The sequence below is a fragment of the Phyllobates terribilis genome, unplaced genomic scaffold, assembly GCF_046119375.1.
Source record: "Phyllobates terribilis strain yellow unplaced genomic scaffold, ASM4611937v1 Scaffold_175__1_contigs__length_3988992, whole genome shotgun sequence".
Taxonomy (NCBI): Eukaryota; Metazoa; Chordata; class Amphibia; order Anura; family Dendrobatidae; genus Phyllobates; species Phyllobates terribilis.
In genome coordinates, this window is record NW_027362935.1 from 3,363,420 (window position 1) to 3,379,048 (window position 15,629).

The 15,629-nt window shown below is 47.4% G+C and overlaps 8 non-coding genes and 4 pseudogenes across 8 annotated transcripts; all 12 read left to right on the forward strand.

The window, feature by feature from the left end:
• The first annotated feature begins 963 nt into the window (after positions 1 to 963).
• On the forward strand, positions 964 to 1,055 carry LOC141212529 (U2 spliceosomal RNA; annotated as a pseudogene).
• Positions 1,056 to 1,845: 790 nt separating this feature from the next.
• LOC141212504 (U2 spliceosomal RNA) lies at positions 1,846 to 2,032 on the forward strand. The gene has a single exon (XR_012282255.1). It is a non-coding gene; the product is annotated as a U2 spliceosomal RNA (small nuclear RNA).
• Positions 2,033 to 3,148: 1,116 nt separating this feature from the next.
• On the forward strand, positions 3,149 to 3,339 carry LOC141212569 (U2 spliceosomal RNA). Its single transcript, XR_012282294.1, has one exon. It is a non-coding gene; the product is annotated as a U2 spliceosomal RNA (small nuclear RNA).
• A 1,118-nt stretch (positions 3,340 to 4,457) lies between these two features.
• On the forward strand, positions 4,458 to 4,648 carry LOC141212570 (U2 spliceosomal RNA). Its single transcript, XR_012282295.1, has one exon. It is a non-coding gene; the product is annotated as a U2 spliceosomal RNA (small nuclear RNA).
• Positions 4,649 to 5,763: 1,115 nt separating this feature from the next.
• On the forward strand, positions 5,764 to 5,954 carry LOC141212571 (U2 spliceosomal RNA). The gene has a single exon (XR_012282296.1). It is a non-coding gene; the product is annotated as a U2 spliceosomal RNA (small nuclear RNA).
• A 1,116-nt stretch (positions 5,955 to 7,070) lies between these two features.
• On the forward strand, positions 7,071 to 7,162 carry LOC141212533 (U2 spliceosomal RNA; annotated as a pseudogene).
• Positions 7,163 to 7,956: 794 nt separating this feature from the next.
• Positions 7,957 to 8,140, forward strand: LOC141212512 (U2 spliceosomal RNA). The gene has a single exon (XR_012282260.1). It is a non-coding gene; the product is annotated as a U2 spliceosomal RNA (small nuclear RNA).
• A 1,115-nt stretch (positions 8,141 to 9,255) lies between these two features.
• On the forward strand, positions 9,256 to 9,446 carry LOC141212573 (U2 spliceosomal RNA). The gene has a single exon (XR_012282298.1). It is a non-coding gene; the product is annotated as a U2 spliceosomal RNA (small nuclear RNA).
• A 1,115-nt stretch (positions 9,447 to 10,561) lies between these two features.
• Positions 10,562 to 10,752, forward strand: LOC141212459 (U2 spliceosomal RNA). The gene has a single exon (XR_012282216.1). It is a non-coding gene; the product is annotated as a U2 spliceosomal RNA (small nuclear RNA).
• A 1,112-nt stretch (positions 10,753 to 11,864) lies between these two features.
• LOC141212520 (U2 spliceosomal RNA) lies at positions 11,865 to 11,964 on the forward strand (annotated as a pseudogene).
• A 1,842-nt stretch (positions 11,965 to 13,806) lies between these two features.
• On the forward strand, positions 13,807 to 13,998 carry LOC141212490 (U2 spliceosomal RNA). The gene has a single exon (XR_012282246.1). It is a non-coding gene; the product is annotated as a U2 spliceosomal RNA (small nuclear RNA).
• A 1,118-nt stretch (positions 13,999 to 15,116) lies between these two features.
• Positions 15,117 to 15,232, forward strand: LOC141212521 (U2 spliceosomal RNA; annotated as a pseudogene).
• Positions 15,233 to 15,629: the final 397 nt, after the last annotated feature.

Genomic DNA, 15,629 nt, shown 5'->3' on the forward strand with positions numbered 1-15,629 from the left:
CAAGCTCATTTTGGTTCAACTTCAGCAACTGTGCATTGCATTGCCATGTAATGTGATGCAATGCTATCTTTCTAGCTCTCCCTTTTTACTTCCTTTTGGATAAACAGACATATTAGGCAAGCATTTTGGAGCTTTCACCTAAATAACTACAGGTGGTGAGATAAGCTGCACAATATAATTGACCTTTCAGTATATTGTTGCACACACACCATCTATTTAGCAAATGCCCTTGTTATCAACAGCAGCCTTTTAAACTCACCTGAGCTAACAGGTATGTGCGCTGGTTACTCTGCTGCACTTAAAATTTCTTTTTTGGTTTGCTACAATGCCTTTTCTGAAACGTTGTCTCCTTCTGCTGGAACACTGACTTCTTTCATTTAATGCCTGCAGACTATAAAAGAGAACCCAACCCAAAAAGTTTGGTTGATTAGTCTGTGGCATTCTGTTAAACTGTTGCTTATGGCGGTCTCTGTGAGCTTCTCAGCGACATTCAGCCAGCCAGGTATCCTGCCTGCAGTAGATGGAATGTGGCAATGGAACGCTGGCTGCGCGTGTCATAATAGGCTCTGAGCCTTTATATACCTGTGCACAGCAGCAGCCACCTTCAATCTGCTGCTGGACAGCCAGCAGCAGCAGCAGGAGAGGTATGTAATCAGGAGCCCTCCTGCTAAGGGTAGACAGCTGCTCGTTCCACCCCACCCCCCGCCTTAATTGGTTCTCCTCCCTTCCAACGGTGTTGAGGCGGGTGGGAACAGCAGGGGGTGAAGGTGCTGTGTTTAAAGAGGTGGAGTTATGCAGATCTAAAACGCGTGGATTGCAGCAGCAGCAAGCCGAAAAGTGCAGGCATGTAAGGGATCTAGAGGTTGACAACATGTCTTCTTAACGGGAGTCCAGGAGCTCATCTCCACAAATGGACTTTTCAGGATCCTTGGGTGGCTCCGTAGTTTGAAACCAATTCTGGTTATCGCTTCTCGGCCTTTTGGCTAAGATCAAGTGTAGTATCTTTCGAAAAGGCGGTTTTGGATGTTGGCCGCCCTAGTAGATTGATACATTATGCACACTGGGGTTTAGGCGCTTGTTAGTACGCCAGTTGGCTAATATAGTCATCTGGTGGAAAGCATGGCCCCCCAGGATCGACGCCATTGGGCCGGGGAAGATCGAAAGCCCGAAGTGTGAAGTGCCCCAGGAGTGGTGACCCTGGGGTGCCTTAACTCACTGGGATTGGGAACCCCACTTGAGTTTATGGCACATTTGCACTAGCACTTCAATATTTCTTTCTTCACACACACCCTTATTCCGGGCCTTCTGGCCTTAGGATGGGGAATGTTTCAATTCCCGGTCGAAGGTCCGGGCAGTATTATACTGTGAAACCTTCACTATTTATTTAATTTTTTTTGTCACTGTGTGTCCACTTTTTCACGTGTGTCCACGTCCTTACTAGGATTTTGTCGGGATGCGGTTCCCTTACGGGTTCCTCTCTTGGCAGGTCTAGGGGGGGAGTGTGTGGCCATCAGGTTCCGCTCCCCCCTGAACCCCCCTGGCTCTCCTCTTTCGGGAGGAGAGCATTGTTGGCTCCCCTCTTCCGGGAGGGGAGCACAGTCTTTGGCTCCCAGTGCCTTGCTCGGGTGAGAACTCGGGCAGGTATTGGGGGTAAGATTGGGTCGCCTCTGGCTCCGGCTGGAGGTGGCTATTTGTCCCTGTTCCTCGCTGTGGCCTTCTGGCTCGGAGGGACGGGGAATGGTTTGGGGGACCCTTCTCCTTTTGGAGAGGGTTTTAAGAAGACCAGCATCCTAGTGCACTTTTTTTGTGGCACTTGTCACTTTTTTAAGCGCACTCGGGTTTTGTACACGAATTCGGGCTTTCAATAGAAAAAAAAAAATCTGTTCTTATCAGTTTAATATCTGATACGTCCCCTATCTGGGGACCATATATTAAATGGATTTTTAGAACAGGGAGATGGAAAAAGAGCTTGCTCTGTCCACTCCACGCATTGACCTGGTATTTCAGTATCTCCAGGACCGGTGCACCCCTTCTTTAATGCAGTTTCTAAAATCAGAAAGAATTGAATTCAATGTTTTTTGTTCATTTTGCTTGTTTGTCGGATTTTGGGATGGACTCTTTGGCTTTGCTTTTCTTCTCCTCATTGGATTTTTCATGTTCAAAGTTGCAGAAGCCAGATTATAAGCTCATTTTGGTTCAACTTCAGCAACTGTGCATTGCATTGCCATGTAATGTGATGCAATGCTATCTTTCTAGCTCTCCCTTTTTACTTCCTTTTGGATAAACAGACATATTAGGCAAGCATTTTGGAGCTTTCACCTAAATAACTACAGGTGGTGAGATAAGCTGCACAATATAATTGACCTTTCAGTATATTGTTGCACACACACCATCTATTTAGCAAATGCCCTTGTTATCAACAGCAGCCTTTTAAACTCACCTGAGCTAACAGGTATGTGTGCTGGTTACTCTGCTGCGCTTAAAATTTCTTTTTTGGTTTGCTACAATGCCTTTTCTGAAACGTTGTCTCCTTCTGCTGGAACACTGACTTCTTTCATTTAATGCCTGCAGACTATAAAAGAGAACCCAACCCAAAAAGTTTGGTTGATTAGTCTGTGGCATTCTGTTAAACTGTTGCTTATGGCGGTCTCTGTGAGCTTCTCAGCGACATTCAGCCAGCCAGGTATCCTGCCTGCAGTAGATGGAATGTGGCAATGGAACGCTGGCTGCGCGTGTCATAATAGGCTCTGAGCCTTTATATACCTGTGCACAGCAGCAGCCACCTTCAGTCTGCTGCTGGACAGCCAGCAGCAGCAGCAGCAGGAGAGGTATGTAATCAGGAGCCCTCCTGCTAAGGGTAGACAGCTGCTCGTTCCACCCCACCCCCCTGCCTTAATTGGTTCTCCTCCCTTCCAACGGTGTTGAGGCGGGTGGGAACAGCAGGGGGTGAAGGTGCTGTGTTTAAAGAGGTGGAGTTATGCAGATCTAAAACGCGTGGATTGCAGCAGCAGCAAGCCGAAAAGTGCAGGCATGTAAGGGATCTAGAGGTTGACAACATGTCTTCTTAACGGGAGTCCAGGAGCTCATCTCCACAAATGGACTTTTCAGGATCCTTGGGTGGCTCCGTAGTTTGAAACCAATTCTGGTTATCGCTTCTCGGCCTTTTGGCTAAGATCAAGTGTAGTATCTGTTCTTATCAGTTTAATATCTGATACGTCCCCTATCTGGGGACCATATATTAAATGGATTTTTAGAACAGGGAGATGGAAAAAGAGCTTGCTCTGTCCACTCCACGCATTGACCTGGTATTGCAGTATCTCCAGGACCGGTGCACCCCTTCTTTAATGCAGTTTCTAAAATCAGAAAGAATTGAATTCAATGTTTTTTGTTCATTTTGCTTGTTTGTCGGATTTTGGGATGGACTCTTTGGCTTTGCTTTTCTTCTCCTCATTGGATTTTTCATGTTCAAAGTTGCAGAAGCCAGATTACAAGCTCATTTTGGTTCAACTTCAGCAACTGTGCATTGCATTGCCATGTAATGTGATGCAATGCTATCTTTCTAGCTCTCTCTTTTTACTTCCTTTTGGATAAACAGACATATTAGGCAAGCATTTTGGAGCTTTCACCTAAATAACTACAGGTGGTGAGATAAGCTGCACAATATAATTGACCTTTCAGTATATTGTTGCACACACACCATCTATTTAGCAAATGCCCTTGTTATCAACAGCAGCCTTTTAAACTCACCTGAGCTAACAGGTATGTGCGCTGGTTACTCTGCTGCGCTTAAAATTTCTTTTTTGGTTTGCTACAATGCCTTTTCTGAAACGTTGTCTCCTTCTGCTGGAACACTGACTTCTTTCATTTAATGCCTGCAGACTATAAAAGAGAACCCAACCCAAAAAGTTTGGTTGATTAGTCTGTGGCATTCTGTTAAACTGTTGCTTATGGCGGTCTCTGTGAGCTTCTCAGCGACATTCAGCCAGCCAGGTATCCTGCCTGCAGTAGATGGAATGTGGCAATGGAACGCTGGCTGCGCGTGTCATAATAGGCTCTGAGCCTTTATATACCTGTGCACAGCAGCAGCCACCTTCAGTCTGCTGCTGGACAGCCAGCAGCAGCAGCAGCAGCAGGAGAGGTATGTAATCAGGAGCCCTCCTGCTAAGGGTAGACAGCTGCTCGTTCCACCCCACCCCCCGCCTTAATTGGTTCTCCTCCCTTCCAACGGTGTTGAGGCGGGTGGGAACAGCAGGGGGTGAAGGTGCTGTGTTTAAAGAGGTGGAGTTATGCAGATCTAAAACGCGTGGATTGCAGCAGCAGCAAGCCGAAAAGTGCAGGCATGTAAGGGATCTAGAGGTTGACAACATGTCTTCTTAACGGGAGTCCAGGAGCTCATCTCCACAAATGGACTTTTCAGGATCCTTGGGTGGCTCCGTAGTTTGAAACCAATTCTGGTTATCGCTTCTCGGCCTTTTGGCTAAGATCAAGTGTAGTATCTGTTCTTATCAGTTTAATATCTGATACGTCCCCTATCTGGGGACCATATATTAAATGGATTTTTAGAACAGGGAGATGGAAAAAGAGCTTGCTCTGTCCACTCCACGCATTGACCTGGTATTGCAGTATCTCCAGGACCGGTGCACCCCTTCTTTAATGCAGTTTCTAAAATCAGAAAGAATTGAATTCAATGTTTTTTGTTCATTTTGCTTGTTTGTCGGATTTTGGGATGGACTCTTTGGCTTTGCTTTTCTTCTCCTCATTGGATTTTTCATGTTCAAAGTTGCAGAAGCCAGATTACAAGCTCATTTTGGTTCAACTTCAGCAACTGTGCATTGCATTGCCATGTAATGTGATGCAATGCTATCTTTCTAGCTCTCCCTTTTTACTTCCTTTTGGATAAACAGACATATTAGGCAAGCATTTTGGAGCTTTCACCTAAATAACTACAGGTGGTGAGATAAGCTGCACAATATAATTGACCTTTCAGTATATTGTTGCACACACACCATCTATTTAGCAAATGCCCTTGTTATCAACAGCAGCCTTTTAAACTCACCTGAGCTAACAGGTATGTGCGCTGGTTACTCTGCTGCGCTTAAAATTTCTTTTTTGGTTTGCTACAATGCCTTTTCTGAAACGTTGTCTCCTTCTGCTGGAACACTGACTTCTTTCATTTAATGCCTGCAGACTATAAAAGAGAACCCAACCCAAAAAGTTTGGTTGATTAGTCTGTGGCATTCTGTTAAACTGTTGCTTATGGCGGTCTCTGTGAGCTTCTCAGCGACATTCAGCCAGCCAGGTATCCTGCCTGCAGTAGATGGAATGTGGCAATGGAACGCTGGCTGCGCGTGTCATAATAGGCTCTGAGCCTTTATATACCTGTGCACAGCAGCAGCCACCTTCAGTCTGCTGCTGGACAGCCAGCAGCAGCAGCAGCAGGAGAGGTATGTAATCAGGAGCCCTCCTGCTAAGGGTAGACAGCTGCTCGTTCCACCCCACCCCCCGCCTTAATTGGTTCTCCTCCCTTCCAACGGTGTTGAGGCGGGTGGGAACAGCAGGGGGTGAAGGTGCTGTGTTTAAAGAGGTGGAGTTATGCAGATCTAAAACGCGTGGATTGCAGCAGCAGCAAGCCGAAAAGTGCAGGCATGTAAGGGATCTAGAGGTTGACAACATGTCTTCTTAACGGGAGTCCAGGAGCTCATCTCCACAAATGGACTTTTCAGGATCCTTGGGTGGCTCCGTAGTTTGAAACCAATTCTGGTTATCGCTTCTCGGCCTTTTGGCTAAGATCAAGTGTAGTATCTGTTCTTATCAGTTTAATATCTGATACGTCCCCTATCTGGGGACCATATATTAAATGGATTTTTAGAACAGGGAGATGGAAAAAGAGCTTGCTCTGTCCACTCCACGCATTGACCTGGTATTGCAGTATCTCCAGGACCGGTGCACCCCTTCTTTAATGCAGTTTCTAAAATCAGAAAGAATTGAATTCAATGTTTTTTTGTTCATTTTGCTTGTTTGTCGGATTTTGGGATGGACTCTTTGGCTTTGCTTTTCTTCTCCTCATTGGATTTTTCATGTTCAAAGTTGCAGAAGCCAGATTACAAGCTCATTTTGGTTCAACTTCAGCAACTGTGCATTGCATTGCCATGTAATGTGATGCAATGCTATCTTTCTAGCTCTCCCTTTTTACTTCCTTTTGGATAAACAGACATATTAGGCAAGCATTTTGGAGCTTTCACCTAAATAACTACAGGTGGTGAGATAAGCTGCACAATATAATTGACCTTTCAGTATATTGTTGCACACACACCATCTATTTAGCAAATGCCCTTGTTATCAACAGCAGCCTTTTAAACTCACCTGAGCTAACAGGTATGTGCGCTGGTTACTCTGCTGCGCTTAAAATTTCTTTTTTGGTTTGCTACAATGCCTTTTCTGAAACGTTGTCTCCTTCTGCTGGAACACTGACTTCTTTCATTTAATGCCTGCAGACTATAAAAGAGAACCCAACCCAAAAAGTTTGGTTGATTAGTCTGTGGCATTCTGTTAAACTGTTGCTTATGGCGGTCTCTGTGAGCTTCTCAGCGACATTCAGCCAGCCAGGTATCCTGCCTGCAGTAGATGGAATGTGGCAATGGAACGCTGGCTGCGCGTGTCATAATAGGCTCTGAGCCTTTATATACCTGTGCACAGCAGCAGCCACCTTCAGTCTGCTGCTGGACAGCCAGCAGCAGCAGCAGCAGGAGAGGTATGTAATCAGGAGCCCTCCTGCTAAGGGTAGACAGCTGCTCGTTCCACCCCACCCCCCGCCTTAATTGGTTCTCCTCCCTTCCAACGGTGTTGAGGCGGGTGGGAACAGCAGGGGGTGAAGGTGCTGTGTTTAAAGAGGTGGAGTTATGCAGATCTAAAACGCGTGGATTGCAGCAGCAGCAAGCCGAAAAGTGCAGGCATGTAAGGGATCTAGAGGTTGACAACATGTCTTCTTAACGGGAGTCCAGGAGCTCATCTCCACAAATGGACTTTTCAGGATCCTTGGGTGGCTCCGTAGTTTGAAACCAATTCTGGTTATCGCTTCTCGGCCTTTTGGCTAAGATCAAGTGTAGTATCTTTCGAAAAGGCGGTTTTGGATGTTGGCCGCCCTAGTAGATTGATACATTATGCACACTGGGGTTTAGGCGCTTGTTAGTACGCCAGGTGGCTAATATAGTCATCTGGTGGAAAGCATGGCCCCCCAGGATCGACGCCATTGGGCCGGGGAAGATCGAAAGCCCGAAGTGTGAAGTGCCCCAGGAGTGGTGACCCTGGGGTGCCTTAACTCACTGGGATTGGGAACCCCACTTGAGTTTATGGCACATTTGCACAAGCACTTCAAATTTTCTTTCTTCGCACACACCCTTATTCCGGGCCTTCTGGCCTTAGGATGGGGAATTTTTCAATTCCCGGTCGAAGGTCCGGGCAGTATTATACTGTGAAACCTTCACTATTTATTTAATTTCTTTGTCACTGTGTGTCCACTTATTCACGTGTGTCACGTCCTACTAGGATTTTGTCGGGATGCGGTTCCCTTACGGGTTCCTCTCTTGGCAGGTCTAGGGGGGGAGTGTGTGGCCATCAGGTTCCGCTCCCCCCTGAACCCCCCTGGCTCTCCTCTTTCGGGAGGAGAGCGTTGTTGGCTCCCCTCTTCCGGGAGGGGAGCACAGTCTTTGGCTCCCAGTGCCTTGCTCGGGTGAGAACTCGGGCAGGTGCTGGGGGTAAGATTGGGTCGCCTCTGGCTTCGGCTGGAGGTGGCTTTTTGTCCCTGTTCCTCGCTGTGGCCTTTTGGCTCGGAGGGACGGGGAATGGTTTGGGGGACCCTTCTCCTTTTGGAGAGGGTTTCAAGAAAACCAGCATCCTAGTGCACTTTTTTTGTGGCACTTGTCACTTTTTTAAGCGCACTCGGGTTTTGTACACGAATTCGGGCTTTCAAAAAAAAAAAAAAAAAAAATCTGTTCTTATCAGTTTAATATCTGATACGTCCCATATCTGGGGACCATATATTAAATGGATTTTTAGAACAGGGAGATGGAAAAAGAGCTTGCTCTGTCCACTCCACGCATTGACCTGGTATTGCAGTATCTCCAGGACCGGTGCACCCCTTCTTTAATGCAGTTTCTAAAATCAGAAAGAATTGAATTCAATGTTTTTTGTTCATTTTGCTTGTTTCTCGGATTTTGGGATGGACTCTTTGGCTTTGCTTTTCTTCTCCTCATTGGATTTTTCATGTTCAAAGTTGCAGAAGCCAGATTACAAGCTCATTTTGGTTCAACTTCAGCAACTGTGCATTGCATTGCCATGTAATGTGATGCAATGCTATCTTTCTAGCTCTCCCTTTTTACTTCCTTTTGGATAAACAGACATATTAGGCAAGCATTTTGGAGCTTTCACCTAAATAACTACAGGTGGTGAGATAAGCTGCACAATATAATTGACCTTTCAGTATATTGTTGCACACACACCATCTATTTAGCAAATGCCCTTGTTATCAACAGCAGCCTTTTAAACTCACCTGAGCTAACAGGTATGTGCGCTGGTTACTCTGCTGCGCTTAAAATTTCTTTTTTGGTTTGCTACAATGCCTTTTCTGAAACGTTGTCTCCTTCTGCTGGAACACTGACTTCTTTCATTTAATGCCTGCAGACTATAAAAGAGAACCCAACCCAAAAAGTTTGGTTGATTAGTCTGTGGCATTCTGTTAAACTGTTGCTTATGGCGGTCTCTGTGAGCTTCTCAGCGACATTCAGCCAGCCAGGTATCCTGCCTGCAGTAGATGGAATGTGGCAATGGAACGCTGGCTGCGCGTGTCATAATAGGCTCTGAGCCTTTATATACCTGTGCACAGCAGCAGCCACCTTCAGTCTGCTGCTGGACAGCCAGCAGCAGCAGCAGCAGGAGAGGTATGTAATCAGGAGCCCTCCTGCTAAGGGTAGACAGCTGCTCGTTCCACCCCACCCCCCGCCTTAATTGGTTCTCCTCCCTTCCAACGGTGTTGAGGCGGGTGGGAACAGCAGGGGGTGAAGGTGCTGTGTTTAAAGAGGTGGAGTTATGCAGATCTAAAACGCGTGGATTGCAGCAGCAGCAAGCCGAAAAGTGCAGGCATGTAAGGGATCTAGAGGTTGACAACATGTCTTCTTAACGGGAGTCCAGGAGCTCATCTCCACAAATGGACTTTTCAGGATCCTTGGGTGGCTCCGTAGTTTGAAACCAATTCTGGTTATCGCTTCTCGGCCTTTTGGCTAAGATCAAGTGTAGTATCTGTTCTTATCAGTTTAATATCTGATACGTCCCCTATCTGGGGACCATATATTAAATGGATTTTTAGAACAGGGAGATGGAAAAAGAGCTTGCTCTGTCCACTCCACGCATTGACCTGGTATTGCAGTATCTCCAGGACCGGTGCACCCCTTCTTTAATGCAGTTTCTAAAATCAGAAAGAATTGAATTCAATGATTTTTGTTCATTTTGCTTGTTTGTCGGATTTTGGGATGGTCTCTTTGGCTTTGCTTTTCTTCTCCTCATTGGATTTTTCATGTTCAAAGTTGCAGAAGCCAGATTACAAGCTCATTTTGGTTCAACTTCAGCAACTGTGCATTGCATTGCCATGTAATGTGATGCAATGCTATCTTTCTAGCTCTCCCTTTTTACTTCCTTTTGGATAAACAGACATATTAGGCAAGCATTTTGGAGCTTTCACCTAAATAACTACAGGTGGTGAGATAAGCTGCACAATATAATTGACCTTTCAGTATATTGTTGCACACACACCATCTATTTAGCAAATGCCCTTGTTATCAACAGCAGCCTTTTAAACTCACCTGAGCTAACAGGTATGTGCGCTGGTTACTCTGCTGCGCTTAAAATTTCTTTTTTGGTTTGCTACAATGCCTTTTCTGAAACGTTGTCTCCTTCTGCTGGAACACTGACTTCTTTCATTTAATGCCTGCAGACTATAAAAGAGAACCCAACCCAAAAAGTTTGGTTGATTAGTCTGTGGCATTCTGTTAAACTGTTGCTTATGGCGGTCTCTGTGAGCTTCTCAGCGACATTCAGCCAGCCAGGTATCCTGCCTGCAGTAGATGGAATGTGGCAATGGAACGCTGGCTGCGCGTGTCATAATAGGCTCTGAGCCTTTATATACCTGTGCACAGCAGCAGCCACCTTCAGTCTGCTGCTGGACAGCCAGCAGCAGCAGCAGCAGGAGAGGTATGTAATCAGGAGCCCTCCTGCTAAGGGTAGACAGCTGCTCGTTCCACCCCACCCCCCGCCTTAATTGGTTCTCCTCCCTTCCAACGGTGTTGAGGCGGGTGGGAACAGCAGGGGGTGAAGGTGCTGTGTTTAAAGAGGTGGAGTTATGCAGATCTAAAACGCGTGGATTGCAGCAGCAGCAAGCCGAAAAGTGCAGGCATGTAAGGGATCTAGAGGTTGACAACATGTCTTCTTAACGGGAGTCCAGGAGCTCATCTCCACAAATGGACTTTTCAGGATCCTTGGGTGGCTCCGTAGTTTGAAACCAATTCTGGTTATCGCTTCTCGGCCTTTTGGCTAAGATCAAGTGTAGTATCTGTTCTTATCAGTTTAATATCTGATACGTCCCCTATCTGGGGACCATATATTAAATGGATTTTTAGAACAGGGAGATGGAAAAAGAGCTTGCTCTGTCCACTCCACGCATTGACCTGGTATTGCAGTGTCTCCAGGACCGGTGCACCCCTTCTTTAATGCAGTTTCTAAAATCAGAAAGAATTGAATTCAATGTTTTTTGTTCATTTTGCTTGTTTGTCGGATTTTGGGATGGACTCTTTGGCTTTGCTTTTCTTCTCCTCATTGGATTTTTCATGTTCAAAGTTGCAGAAGCCAGATTGCAAGCTCATTTTGGTTCAACTTCAGCAACTGTGCATTGCATTGCCATGTAATGTGATGCAATGCTATCTTTCTAGCTCTCCCTTTTTACTTCCTTTTGGATAAACAGACATATTAGGCAAGCATTTTGGAGCTTTCACCTAAATAACTACAGGTGGTGAGATAAGCTGCACAATATAATTGACCTTTCAGTATATTGTTGCACACACACCATCTATTTAGCAAATGCCCTTGTTATCAACAGCAGCCTTTTAAACTCACCTGAGCTAACAGGTATGTGCGCTGGTTACTCTGCTGCGCTTAAAATTTCTTTTTTGGTTTGCTACAATGCCTTTTCTGAAACGTTGTCTCCTTCTGCTGGAACACTGACTTCTTTCATTTAATGCCTGCAGACTATAAAAGAGAACCCAACCCAAAAAGTTTGGTTGATTAGTCTGTGGCATTCTGTTAAACTGTTGCTTATGGCGGTCTCTGTGAGCTTCTCAGCGACATTCAGCCAGCCAGGTATCCTGCCTGCAGTAGATGGAATGTGGCAATGGAACGCTGGCTGCGCGTGTCATAATAGGCTCTGAGCCTTTATATACCTGTGCACAGCAGCAGCCACCTTCAGTCTGCTGCTGGACAGCCAGCAGCAGCAGCAGGAGAGGTATGTAATCAGGAGCCCTCCTGCTAAGGGTAGACAGCTGCTCGTTCCACCCCACCCCCCGCCTTAATTGGTTCTCCTCCCTTCCAACGGTGTTGAGGCGGGTGGGAACAGCAGGGGGTGAAGGTGCTGTGTTTAAAGAGGTGGAGTTATGCAGATCTAAAACGCGTGGATTGCAGCAGCAGCAAGCCGAAAAGTGCAGGCATGTAAGGGTTCTAGAGGTTGACAACATGTCTTCTTAACGGGAGTCCAGGAGCTCATCTCCACAAATGGACTTTTCAGGATCCTTGGGTGGCTCCGTAGTTTGAAACCAATTCTGGTTATCGCTTCTCGGCCTTTTGGCTAAGATCAAGTGTAGTATCTGTTCCCCTGGTCTCCTTGGATCAGGAGAAGGCCTTCGACCGGGTTTCCCACGAGTTCATGGGCCGAGCTCTGCACCGGTTAGGTTTGGGTAACATGTTTTCTTCGTATGTCCGTCTGATGTATTTTGATATCCACAGCTCGGTGTTGGTGAACGGCTGGAAGACTGACCCCTTCCCTGTCCTCTCTGGGGTCAGACAAGGCTGCCCTCTATCACCTCTTCTTTTTGTTTGTGTTATAGAACTCTTCGCAGAGGCTATCCGGCAGAATGGAGAGATCAGAGGGATCACCGCACCGGGTCCGGGACGACACGAGGTCAAGTGCTCGCTCTACATGGACGACGTCACCGTCTTCTGCGCTGATCGTGGTTCAGTCGACGCCCTCGTCCAGACGTGTGAGAGGTTCGGCCGGGCTTCAGGGGCCAAAGTCAACTGCAGGAAGTCGGAAGCCATGCTCTTCGGGGATTGGCAGCCGGCCTCCTCCGCCCCCTTCCCCTTCAACATTCAACCGGATTTCCTCAAGGTGCTGGGAGTCTGGTTCGGGAAGGAAGGAGCGGCCCTCAAGTCCTGGCAAGAACGCTTGGCCAAGGTGAAGCAACGGATCGGACTCTGGAGCCTCAGACACCTCACTTGTGAGGGTAAGGCACTCGTCCTGCGTAATGAGGTCCTGCCCGTCTTGCAGTACACGGCGCAGGCCTGGCCCCCACACGTCACTGTGTGCAGGGCCATTACCAGGACAGTGTTTCACTTTGTCTGGGGATCCAAGATGGACAGAGTCAGGCGGGCCGTCATGTACAAGGAGCCTCGCAAGGGTGGGAAGGGCGTTCCAGATATCCCCACCCTCCTGCGATCCTCTTTTGTGTGTGATTGTGTCCGCCGGACTTTGCAAGTCAAGAATGGCTCCGCGGGCAGGTCCATGTCTCGCTTCTTCCTGCTTCCTCTTTGGAGGCGACTCGGCTGGGACAAGTGGGACAGCTCCTTCCCCTACAACTGGACGACGCCATGGTTCTACGGAGACGTCGTTCGATTTGTGGGGGAGCATCAACTGGAGGGACTCAAGCCCGACTTGTGGAAGCCCAAAACTATCCACAAGCTAATCAGAGCCAAGGATGACGTGGAGAACATCACAGGACTTCACCAGGACACGCTGGAGACTGTGTGGACAAATGTGTCGTCTGACAGGCTGACCAACGGGCACAAGGACTTGTCGTGGATGGCGATTCAGGGCGGACTGCCCGTCCGGTCATTCATGCATGCCCGGAACCTGTGCAAGACCCGGTACTGCCCAAGGTGCCCCTTCGTGGAGGAAACATCTTTGCACACTTTTTGGGACTGCGGATTTGCACAGCGCCTATTGACTGCACTTGAGGACGACCTGAGGAACTCTGTCCCCAGGGCGAGCCTATCGCACCATTCTGTGCTTTATGGACTCTTCCCTGGGGTTCATACCGTCGGAGCCATCCAGGAGGCTTGGCGCCTTATGAACTGCTTCAAGGATGCCCTTTGGGTCGCCAGGAACCGGCTCATCTTGAGGAGGGAGAGGATGTCCATCCAGGACTGCCGCAGGCTGATCCACAGCCTGCTCAGAGACTATTCCATCATGGACGGTCCGGAGGACGAGGATGAGGACTAAACCCCTCCTCCCCCTCTCCCCTTATGTGTCTTGTCTTTCAATAAAGCTTCGGGCCTGTGATTTTCCCCTCCCCATCCCCTTTTTCCCAATCCCCATCCCTTATCACGGTTCGTCGTACTGTATTGATTGACATGCTTTTTCTTTCAGATTGAGTGTTTTGTGTAGCATAGGGGTGTGATGTGTCTAGTTAGTGCGTCGTATCCTCATGCTATGTAAATATGATGTAGAATTCTGTGTGTACTGGGCTGCGGCACTGTACACTGTCTGTTAACTTATTTTTTGTGCTAATAAAAGATATATTCAATCAAAAATCTGTTCTTATCAGTTTAATATCTGATACGTCCCCTATCTGGGGACCATATATTAAATGGATTTTTAGAACAGGGAGATGGAAAAAGAGCTTGCTCTGTCCACTCCACGCATTGACCTGGTATTGCAGTATCTCCAGGACCGGTGCACCCCTTCTTTAATGCAGTTTCAAAAATCAGAAAGAATTGAATTCAATGTTTTTTGTTCATTTTGCTTGTTTGTCGGATTTTGGGATGGACTCTTTGGCTTTGCTTTTCTTCTCCTCATTGGATTTTTCATGTTCAAAGTTGCAGAAGCCAGATTACAAGCTCATTTTGGTTCAACTTCAGCAACTGTGCATTGCATTGCCATGTAATGTGATGCAATGCTATCTTTCTAGCTCTCCCTTTTTACTTCCTTTTGGATAAACAGACATATTAGGCAAGCATTTTGGAGCTTTCACCTAAATAACTACAGGTGGTGAGATAAGCTGCACAATATAATTGACCTTTCAGTATATTGTTGCACACACACCATCTATTTAGCAAATGCCCTTGTTATCAACAGCAGCCTTTTAAACTCACCTGAGCTAACAGGTATGTGCGCTGGTTACTCTGCTGCGCTTAAAATTTCTTTTTTGGTTTGCTACAATGCCTTTTCTGAAACGTTGTCTCCTTCTGCTGGAACACTGACTTCTTTCATTTAATGCCTGCAGACTATAAAAGAGAACCCAACCCAAAAAGTTTGGTTGATTAGTCTGTGGCATTCTGTTAAACTGTTGCTTATGGCGGTCTCTGTGAGCTTCTCAGCGACATTCAGCCAGCCAGGTATCCTGCCTGCAGTAGATGGAATGTGGCAATGGAACGCTGGCTGCGCGTGTCATAATAGGCTCTGAGCCTTTATATACCTGTGCACAGCAGCAGCCACCTTCAGTCTGCTGCTGGACAGCCAGCAGCAGCAGCAGCAGCAGGAGAGGTATGTAATCAGGAGCCCTCCTGCTAAGGGTAGACAGCTGCTCGTTCCACCCCACCCCCCGCCTTAATTGGTTCTCCTCCCTTCCAACGGTGTTGAGGCGGGTGGGAACAGCAGGGGGTGAAGGTGCTGTGTTTAAAGAGGTGGAGTTATGCAGATCTAAAACGCGTGGATTGCAGCAGCAGCAAGCCGAAAAGTGCAGGCATGTAAGGGATCTAGAGGTTGACAACATGTCTTCTTAACGGGAGTCCAGGAGCTCATCTCCACAAATGGACTTTTCAGGATCCTTGGGTGGCTCCGTAGTTTGAAACCAATTCTGGTTATCGCTTCTCGGCCTTTTGGCTAAGATCAAGTGTAGTATCTTTTGAAAAGGCAGTTTTGTCCTTGGGCTGCCCTAGTAAATTGATGCATATTACACACTGGTTTGGTGCACTTGTTAGTACGCCAGGTGGCTCATAGAGTTATCTGATGGAAAACATGGCCCTCCAGGATCGAAGTCACTAGGCTGGGTAAGTGTGAGGGCTTTGGAGCAATGTGCCCCAGGAGTAGGCGCCCTGGTGGGAGTCCAAGCTTACTGGGACTGGGAACCCCAGAAAGACTTGGCTTCGTAGCACGCCGCACCTTTGCCAATCATACTTTCTGAGCAACCCCCCCTATTCCTGGCCTCCGGGCTAGGAAGGGGAATTTTTATAAACCCGGTCGGAGGTCCGGTCAGCTTTGGGCTGAGAAACCAACACAGGCTCCAGCTCCACTAGGGTGGCAGCCTAGATGGAAGCTGGGAGCACGAAAACGGCTCTTCTCCGGCATCGGCTAGGGAGAGCATCGGAGATCCCTG